The sequence below is a fragment of the Lampetra planeri genome, chromosome 58, assembly GCF_965212315.1.
Source record: "Lampetra planeri chromosome 58, kcLamPlan1.2.h2, whole genome shotgun sequence".
Taxonomy (NCBI): domain Eukaryota; kingdom Metazoa; phylum Chordata; class Hyperoartia; order Petromyzontiformes; family Petromyzontidae; genus Lampetra; species Lampetra planeri.
Window position 1 is genome coordinate 2777012 of NC_136164.1, and position 9705 is coordinate 2786716.

The window sequence follows — 9705 nt, forward strand, 5'->3', positions numbered from 1 at the left end:
ATCATGATCTTCCTGCAATACCTAAAGCATAAACCGCGAATAAATCTCGAATGGAGACAATACACCCATCACAATCTAATGTCTCTGGTGATGTCGTCTTACACTGCACTACTCTCGTAAACATCTAACAAACACCGAACTCATCCAATAGCACTCCCCTTAGGTGCCCTGGTCAATAAATGTCACAACTGACGTTGCCACAATTACAACAACAAACATGGTTATCTGTAAATGTTACTCATGTTTTGGTGCAGCGTAATATCTGTGCTCTCTGTCCTTTGGTCTTTTATGTATTCAAGAGCTGTATCTTAACAATGTCAACCCTCTATTTCAGGTTCGTTTCTCGCTCGTGGAAATTTCGGTCAATTAGGGATTTTACAAGCGCCAAATTGTGGTTGTAAAGTGAAATGGCACGCACGAACAGTCTGTTGTGGCGTCACTCGTTTGCCAGTTCAGGTTTATTGCCTTTGAGAGGAAAGCCGCATCCTGTTCGCAACGCCATAAAACTCAGCTCGTGTGGCCATTACCTCGACATAAACACTTCATGCGCGTAGACAGTTCTTTGAATCCGCTGCTAGATGAGGGCCTCCCTATCCAGTGCTGTGGTTCATAGGATTTTGTTGTTGTGAACATACTTTGCAATGCTGTTGAGTGCGGATTGGTGAAGGCCAGGAGAAGAAACGTTGGAGCAAAGTTGAAGGGGTAACGGTCGAGGCACGAGAGACGCCTGTCGTCTAATAAGTCGTCGCCTACATCCCATGTCCTTTCATCTGCAGCCCGTAGAGCTTCCCGAGCAATTGCCCCCTCAAGTCCCTTTGATTTCTATTTAGCCCTTGTCCCTGCCCTCGACACCTGCGTCTCCACGCCACGCCACCCAATGTCGCGTTTGCCAGTCCATGATCTCGAGTTGCACGGCCAAGAAGCGACGGGAGTTGTCGTCTTGTTACTCGCCTTTCAGTATTGGTTCATTGTGATTACTGAGCGAACGGACTTGTCTGTGAGGCGTGCCGTACACGACGTGTGCGCAATAGATGCCGAACAGACGTAATGTCAAGATTTTGTATTGGTCTTGCAGCGTCTGCTGCTAACCTCCGAGACTCACAGCCTCATGGTGCTGCTGTTGGTGATAGCAGCAGTTCACAGTAAGTAGACAAGTGCGCCCTGAGCGATTACATCGCTACGAGTGCGCGTGTTGCAATTTCTGGTCTCGCTTTCACTTTGGTGTCTGGTGGACCAGTCCGTCTTCTGCAATGACGGTGCCCCAGAGACACATGAAGTGTTACACACACGCCCCAGAGACACGTGCAGGGTTACACACATGCCCCAGAGACACATGAAGTGTTACACACACGCCCCAGTGACACATGAAGTGTCACACACACGCCCCAGAGACACATGAAGTGTTACACACACGCCCCAGAGACACGTGAAGTGTCACACACACGCCCCAGAGACACATGAAGTGTTACACACACGCCCCAGAGACACGTGAAGTGTTACACACACACCCCAGAGACACTTGAAGTGTTACACACACGCCCCAGAGACACTACAAGTGTTACACACACGCCCCAGAGACACGTGAAGTGTTACACACACGCCCCAGAGACACTTGAAGTGTTACACACATGCCCCAGAGACACTTGAAGTATTACACACACGCCCCAGAGACACACGAAGTGTTACACACACGCCCCAGAGACAATTGAAGTGTTACACACATGCCCCAGAGACACTACAAGTGTTACACACACGCCCCAGAGACACTTGAAGTGTTACACACATGCCCCAGAGACACTACAAGTGTTACACACACGCCCCAGAGACACTTGAAGTGTTACACACACGCCCCAGAGACACTTGAAGTGTTACACACACGCCCCAGAGACACGAGAAGTGTCACACACACGCCCCAGAGACACATGAAGTGTTACACACACGCCCCAGTGACACATGAAATGTCACACACACGCCCCAGAGACACTTGAAGTGTTACACACACGCCCCAGAGACACGAGAAGTGTCACACACACGCCCCAGAGACACATGAAGTGTTACACACACGCCCCAGAGACACTACAAGTGTTACACACACGCCCCAGAGACACATGAAGTGTTACACACACGCCCCAGAGACACGTGAAGTGTTACACACATGCCCCAGAGACACTACAAGTGTTAAACACACGCCCCAGAGACACTTGAAGTGTTACACACACGCCCCAGAGACACGAGAAGTGTCACACACACGCCCCAGAGACACATGAAGTGTTACACACACGCCCCAGAGACACTACAAGTGTTACACACACGCCCCAGAGACACATGAAGTGTTACACACACGCCCCAGTGACACATGAAGTGTCACACACACGCCCCAGAGACACTTGGAGTGTTACACACACGCCCCAGAGACACATGAAGTGTTACACACACGCCCCAGAGACACATGAAGTGTTACACACACGCCCCAGAGACACACGAAGTGTTACACACACGCCCCAGAGACACTACAAGTGTTAAACACACGCCCCAGAGACACATGAAGTGTTACACTCACGCCCCAGAGACACTACAAGTGTTACACACACGCCCCAGAGACACTTGAAGTGTTACACACATGCCCCAGAGACACTTGAAGTGTTACACTCATGCCCCAGAGACACTACAAGTGTTACACACACGCCCCAGAGACACGTGAAGTGTTACACACACGCCCCAGAGACACTTGAAGTGTTACACACACGCCCCAGAGACACGAGAAGTGTCACACACACGCCCCAGAGACACATGAAGTGTTACACACACGCCCCAGAGACACTACAAGTGTTACACACACGCCCCAGAGACACATGAAGTGTTACACACACGCCCCAGAGACACATGGAGTGTTACACACACGCCCCAGAGACACATGAAGTGTTAAACACACGCCCCAGAGACACACGAAGTGTTACACACACGCCCCAGAGACACATGAAGTGTTACACACACGCCCCAAAGACACACGAAGTGTTACACACACGCCCCAGAGACACTACAAGTGTTACACACACGCCCCAGAGACACATGAAGTGTTACACTCACGCCCCAGAAACACTACAAGTGTTACACACACGCCCCAGAGACACTTGAAGTGTTACACACATGCCCCAGAGACACTTGAAGTGTTACACTCATGCCCCAGAGACACTACAAGTGTTACACACACGCCCCAGAGACACGTGAAGTGTTACACACACGCCCCAGAGACACTTGAAGTGTTACACACACGCCCCAGAGACACGAGAAGTGTCACACACACGCCCCAGAGACACATGAAGTGTTACACACACGCCCCAGAGACACTACAAGTGTTACACACACGCCCCAGAGACACTTGAAGTGTTACACACATGCCCCAGAGACACTTGAAGTGTTACACTCATGCCCCAGAGACACTACAAGTGTTACACACACGCCCCAGAGACACGTGAAGTGTTACACACACGCCCCAGAGACACTTGAAGTGTTACACACACGCCCCAGAGACACGAGAAGTGTCACACACACGCCCCAGAGACACATGAAGTGTTACACACACGCCCCAGAGACACTACAAGTGTTACACACACGCCCCAGAGACACATGAAGTGTTACACACACGCCCCAGAGACACATGGAGTGTTACACACACGCCCCAGAGACACATGAAGTGTTAAACACACGCCCCAGAGACACACGAAGTGTTACACACACGCCCCAGAGACACATGAAGTGTTACACACACGCCCCAAAGACACACGAAGTGTTACACACACGCCCCAGAGACACTACAAGTGTTACACACACGCCCCAGAGACACATGAAGTGTTACACTCACGCCCCAGAAACACTACAAGTGTTACACACACGCCCCAGAGACACTTGAAGTGTTACACACATGCCCCAGAGACACTTGAAGTGTTACACTCATGCCCCAGAGACACTACAAGTGTTACACACACGCCCCAGAGACACGTGAAGTGTTACACACACGCCCCAGAGACACTTGAAGTGTTACACACACGCCCCAGAGACACGAGAAGTGTCACACACACGCCCCAGAGACACATGAAGTGTTACACACACGCCCCAGAGACACTACAAGTGTTACACACACGCCCCAGAGACACATGAAGTGTTACACACACGCCCCAGAGACACATGAAGTGTTACACACACGCCCCAGAGTCACATGAAGTGTTACACACACGCCCCAGAGACACTTGAAGTGTCACACACACGCCCCAGAGACACTTGAAGTGTTACACACACGCCCCAGAGTCACATGCAGTGTTACACACATGCCCCAGAGACACATGAAGTGTCACACACACGCCCCAGAGACACTTGAAGTGTCACACACACGCCCCAGAGACACTTGAAGTGTTACACACACGCCCCAGAGTCACATGCAGTGTTACACACACGCCCCAGAGACACATGAAGTGTCACACACACGCCCCAGAGTCACATGCAGTGTTACACACACGCCCCAGAGACACTTGAAGTGTTACACACACGCCCCAGAGCCACTTGAAGTGTCACACACACGCCCCAGAGACACTTGAAGTGTTACACACACGCCCCAGAGACACTTGAAGTGTCACACACACGCCCCAGAGACACATGAAGTGTTACACACACGCCCCAGAGACACTTGAAGTGTCACACACACGCCCCAGAGACACTTGAAGTGTTACACACACGCCCCAGAGTCACATGCAGTGTTACACACACGCCCCAGAGACACTTGAAGTGTTACACACACGCCCCAGAGTCACATGCAGTGTTACACACACGCCCCAGAGACACTTGAAGTGTTACACACACGCCCCAGAGACACTTGAAGTGTCACACGCCCCAGAGACACGAGAAGTGTTACACACACGCCCCAGAGACACATGATGTGTTACACACACGCCCCAGAGACACATGATGTGTTACACACACGCCCCAGAGACACGAGAAGTGTTACACACACGCCCCAGAGACACATGATGTGTTACACACACGCCCCAGAGACACATGAAGTGTTACACACACGCCCCAGAGACACGTTAAGTGTTACACACACGCCCCAGAGACACATGATGTGTTACACACACGCCCCAGAGACACATGAAGTGTTACACACACGCCCCAGAGACACGTGATGTGTTACACACACGCCCCAGAGACACGTGAAGTGTTACACACACGCCCCAGAGACACGTGAAGTGTTACACACACGCCCCAGAGACACATGAAGTGTTGCACACACGCCCCAGAGACACATGAAGTGTTACACACACGCCCCAGAGACACGTGAAGTGTTACACACACGCCCCAGAGACACGAGAAGTGTTACACACACGCCCCAGAGACACGAGAAGTGTTACACACACGCCCCAGAGACACGAGAAGTGTTACACACACGCCCCAGAGACACATGAAGTGTTACACACACGCCCCAGAGACACGTGAAGTGTTACACACAAGCCCCAGAGACACATGAAGTGTTGCACACACGCCCCAGAGACACGTGAAGTGTTACACACACGCCCCAGAGACACGTGAAGTGTTACACACACGCCCCAGAGACACGAGAAGTGTTACACACACGCCCCAGAGACACATGAAGTGTTACACACACGCCCCAGAGACACGAGAAGTGTTACACACATGCCCCAGAGACACATGAAGTGTTACACACATGCCCCAGAGACACATGAAGTGTTGCACACACGCCCCAGAGACACGTGAAGTGTTACACACACGCCCCAGAGACACATGAAGTGTTACACACACGCCCCAGAGACACGAGAAGTGTTACACACACGCCCCAGAGACACATGAAGTGTTACACACACGCCCCAGAGACACTTGAAGTGTTACACACACGCCCCAGAGTCACATGCAGTGTTACACACACGCCCCAGAGACACTTGAAGTGTTACACACACGCCCCAGAGTCACATGCAGTGTTACACACACGCCCCAGAGACACTTGAAGTGTTACACACACGCCCCAGAGACACTTGAAGTGTCACACACACGCCCCAGAGACACTTGAAGTGTTACACACACGCCCCAGAGTCACATGCAGTGTTACACACACGCCCCAGAGACACGTGAAGTGTCACACACACGCCCCAGAGACACTTGAAGTGTTACACACACGCCCCAGAGACACTACAAGTGTTACACACACGCCCCAGAGACACGTGAAGTGTTACACACACGCCCCAGAGACACGTGAAGTGTTACACACACGCCCCAGAGACACGTGAAGTGTTACACACACGCCCCAGAGACACGTTAAGTGTTACACACACGCCCCAGAGACACATGATGTGTTACACACACGCCCCAGAGACACATGATGTGTTACACACACGCCCCAGAGACACGAGAAGTGTTACACACACGCCCCAGAGACACGAGAAGTGTTACACACACGCCCCAGAGACACATGAAGTGTTACACACACGCCCCAGAGACACGTGAAGTGTTACACACAAGCCCCAGAGACACATGAAGTGTTGCACACACGCCCCAGAGACACGTGAAGTGTTACAGACACGCCCCAGAGACACGTGAAGTGTTACACACACGCCCCAGAGACACGAGAAGTGTTACACACACGCCCCAAAGACACATGAAGTGTTACACACACGCCCCAGAGACACGAGAAGTGTTACACACACGCCCCAGAGACACATGAAGTGTTACACACATGCCCCAGAGACACATGAAGTGTTGCACACACGCCCCAGAGACACGTGAAGTGTTACACACACGCCCCAGAGACACATGAAGTGTTACACACACGCCCCAGAGACACGAGAAGTGTTACACACACGCCCCAGAGACACATGAAGTGTTACACACACGCCCCAGAGACACATGAAGTGTTACACACACGCCCCAGAGTCACATGCAGTGTTACACACACGCCCCAGAGACACTTGAAGTGTTACACACACGCCCCAGAGTCACATGCAGTGTTACACACACGCCCCAGAGACACTTGAAGTGTTACACACACGCCCCAGAGTCACATGCAGTGTTACACACACGCCCCAGAGACACTTGAAGTGTTACACACACGCCCCAGAGTCACATGCAGTGTTACACACACGCCCCAGAGACACTTGAAGTGTTACACACACGCCCCAGAGACACTTGAAGTGTCACACACACGCCCCAGAGACACTTGAAGTGTTACACACACGCCCCAGAGTCACATGCAGTGTTACACACACGCCCCAGAGACACGTGAAGTGTCACACACACGCCCCAGAGACACTTGAAGTGTTACACACACGCCCCAGAGACACTACAAGTGTTACACACACGCCCCAGAGACACGTGAAGTGTTACACACACGCCCCAGAGACACGTGAAGTGTTACACACACGCCCCAGAGACACGTTAAGTGTTACACACACGCCCCAGAGACACATGATGTGTTACACACACGCCCCAGAGACACATGAAGTGTTACACACACGCCCCAGAGACACATGATGTGTTACACACACGCCCCAGAGACACGTTAAGTGTTACACACACGCCCCAGAGACACATGATGTGTTACACACACGCCCCAGAGACACATGAAGTGTTACACACACGCCCCAGAGACACATGATGTGTTACACACACGCCCCAGAGACACGTGAAGTGTTACACACACGCCCCAGAGACACGTGAAGTGTTACACACACGCCCCAGAGACACATGAAGTGTTGCACACACGCCCCAGAGACACATGAAGTGTTACACACACGCCCCAGAGACACATGATGTGTTACACACACGCCCCAGAGACACGTGAAGTGTTACACACACGCCCCAGAGACACGAGAAGTGTTACACACACGCCCCAGAGACACGAGAAGTGTTACACACACGCCCCAGAGACACATGAAGTGTTGCACACACGCCCCAAAGACACATGAAGTGTTGCACACACGCCCCAGAGACACGTGAAGTGTTACACACACGCCCCAGAGACACGAGAAGTGTTACACACACGCCCCAGAGACACGTGAAGTGTTAAACACACGCCCCAGAGACACATGAAGTGTTGCACACACGCCCCAGAGACACATGAAGTGTTACACACACGCCCCAGAGACACGTGAAGTGTTACACACACGCCCCAGAGACACGAGAAGTGTTACACACACGCCCCAGAGACACGAGAAGTGTTACACACACGCCCCAGAGACACGAGAAGTGTTACACACACGCCCCAGAGACACATGAAGTGTTACACACACGCCCCAGAGACACGTGAAGTGTTACACACAAGCCCCAGAGACACATGAAGTGTTGCACACACGCCCCAGAGACACGTGAAGTGTTACACACACGCCCCAGAGACACGTGAAGTGTTACACACACGCCCCAGAGACACGAGAAGTGTTACACACACGCCCCAGAGACACATGAAGTGTTACACACACGCCCCAGAGACACATGAAGTGTTACACACACGCCCCAGAGACACGAGAAGTGTTACACACACGCCCCAGAGACACATGAAGTGTTACACACATGCCCCAGAGACACATGAAGTGTTGCACACACGCCCCAGAGACACGTGAAGTGTTACACACACGCCCCAGAGACACATGAAGTGTTACACACACGCCCCAGAGACACGAGAAGTGTTACACACACGCCCCAGAGACACATGAAATGTTACACACACGCCCCAGAGACACGTGAAGTGTTACACTCACGCCCCAGAGACACTTGAAGTGTTGCACAAATTTGTAAACATGGAAAGTCGTATCGAGGACAGGCGTCTGGGTGAACCTGCTCTAAACATATTCATCATCGACCATGGTCAATCCACTGCTGGATGAAGGCCTTTTCAAGCCACCGCCGCTTCTCAACATCCCGCAAATTTAATAATCCACCCAGCACCAGCATCACATAAACTGATCTCATCGCTTCCATCTCCTTGGTGCACGTCCTCTCAGATACGTTCCATATGTACAGTTACTGAATATATATTTGTTTTAAAATGAAGTTTAATAATGCCCCCTCCCCTCCCATGCGTTCGTGAGCTCTCCCTCCCTCTCTGCCTCCTCCCTCCCCTCGCGTGTTGAGTTTAAGAAGAGTCCGGCTACAGCTGAAGATGTAACATCCTCACGGTGATCTCTGTGAGTGAGGACGCGTGTGACCTGTGGGCCTGAGCGGGGTGTTTATCGCTGGACTGTACCATGCGTCGGAAAAACACGAATGATAAAAACAATTAAAATTTATTTATATGAAAGTTCTACCATTTTTTAGTTGTATACCGTCTGTATTACATGGGGTCCGTAGTTAAAACAAATGGGTAGATTTTTAACATTATGGTGAACCATTGAACATGTGATTTTTGTTCATAGCAACATCCATTTGTTTTACAGGGAAATAATATTCGGTGTTTAAGTCACACTGCCTGAAAATTCAAGTCACATTGCTTGGAAATTACACTCGGAATGGCTGGAATTCGGACAGCCTGCACGAAGTGTAACTCGATCACAAAGCAGCCGCCTACACGTCAGTGGGACAGCGCACCACACAACGAACCTGGCGACTTAAGTTCGATTCCCGGCAGGAGTTAATGGTATTTAGGTCACCCACCCTCCCCGCAACAATCCGCAAAGACCAGAGTGGTGAAATATGGTCAAACAATTTTCC